A 1,825-nucleotide genomic window follows, 5' to 3' on the forward strand; every position below is an offset into this window, starting at 1 on the left:
GTTATGTGGATGCTGATACACAATAAGCAGGGGTCAGGGAATAGAAATCAGAGCTGATTTCTAAAAACTTTACAATAAGCCTATTGAATTGCTACTGAGATGCAAAATACATGCTAAATCTAAAATTCTGATGTATATTGCTATGGAATGAATGCTGTGACTCTTCCAGATTCATATGTTGAAACCCTCACCCAAAATATGATGATGTTTGAGGAAGGTAATCAATGTTAAACAAGGACATAAGGGAGAGAGTTGCAATCCAGTAAGACAGATGGACTTATAAGAGGAAGAGAGAAAGGTATCTGTATTCTTCCCATGCATGCATGAAGGAAAGGGGCACTTAGGAACACAGCAAGAAGGAGCCATCACCAGCCAGGAAGGGAGCTCTTACCAGGATGAGAGCTTGTTGACACATGATCTTGCACTTCTTGGTCTCCAGAACTGTGAGAAGTGAATTTTTATTGTTTAAATCACCCAGTCCTGTTTTGAACAACCAACAATAAAAAAAGCCCTCAAACCTAACTGTATTGAACTACAAAAAAAAAATCACCCAGTTCTTGAATGAACCAAGACTTTAAATCAAAATATTATATGTTTGTACTTATAATATATATGAGAGGCATACAGAATATGAATCCTGGCTCTGACAGTTGGCAAATTTGTGACCTTGGGAAAATAATGCAATCTCTCTTTCTCTAACCATTCTTATCTGTAAAATGGATTAATATTAACAGCAACATTTTGATGTTATTTTAAGGGCAAAATGAGTTAAGACAGTGGCCTAAACCTGGTGGATGGACATTATGAAGGGTGGTATGAAGAAGATCCATTCCCAGATCCTGACTCCACACATACTCTAACTAACTGAGAACTCGTGGCCTAAGGAAAGGGTCTTGTCAGAGTGTCATGTCCACTTTCCTCTCTGGTTTCACAAATTGTCTTTTATGCATTCCAGTATAAAATACACCTCTTACCAATCTAGAATCTTAATTATGCTACTTTCATGTGATGTATGAATGTTCCAGTGCCACACAGAGGGGTAATATGAAATAATGTTGTTAGCAATCAGATAGTGAGTGGCTGTAATAACTAAAATTATTTTTTGAAAAATATGTTGATTTTCAGTTCTTTGCATTCATTAAAATTAAAGGAGGACTTTTAATTTGAATAATTAAATTTTCAAGTGGCAGTTAACTGAAAATTAGGGCACTAGAGGTTTAGTTCAGTGAAAGAGTGCTTATCTTGCATGTGCAAGGTCCTTTGTTCTGTCCCTAGCATTGCAGACCAACAATAACAACAATAATTAGGGAAGATAGCAGAGAAATCTCTTATTCCAATCTAATTTTGTGTGTAAACCTGATTCTTAGTTTGTCAAGTACCAAGCTAGGAATGGTTATAATTTTTTTAAAAATATTTTGATATATATGTACATATTTTGTACTGAGGATGGGGATTTTGGTTTGCTTTATGCCTAGCCTTATAGACAGAAGATACACTATGGCTGTAATCACATTCCTGCCCCTATTCAAGGATAACACTCATAGGCTCCATCTGTTGGAGGAGACCTGTGAATATCACATGATGAGAGAGTATGAGGGACAGGATCTATTATTGCAACACCTTTGAGTAATATTCATTACCACATGAGAGGAAATACACTATCACTTCAAAGTTTCAAGTTTTTGTTTTTAAGAGTGGAGAAATAATTTGGAATCAATTTCCTCTTTATTTTAAGGAAGAAATACTAGTATTTTAATAGAGATTTTTCTAAGGAAGTTATCCTATTCTGGAATAAAGAGATATGTCACAATGAGAATTAAAATTA

The sequence above is a fragment of the Ictidomys tridecemlineatus genome, unplaced genomic scaffold (assembly GCF_052094955.1).
Source record: "Ictidomys tridecemlineatus isolate mIctTri1 unplaced genomic scaffold, mIctTri1.hap1 Scaffold_92, whole genome shotgun sequence".
In the NCBI taxonomy this organism is placed as follows: domain Eukaryota; kingdom Metazoa; phylum Chordata; class Mammalia; order Rodentia; family Sciuridae; genus Ictidomys; species Ictidomys tridecemlineatus.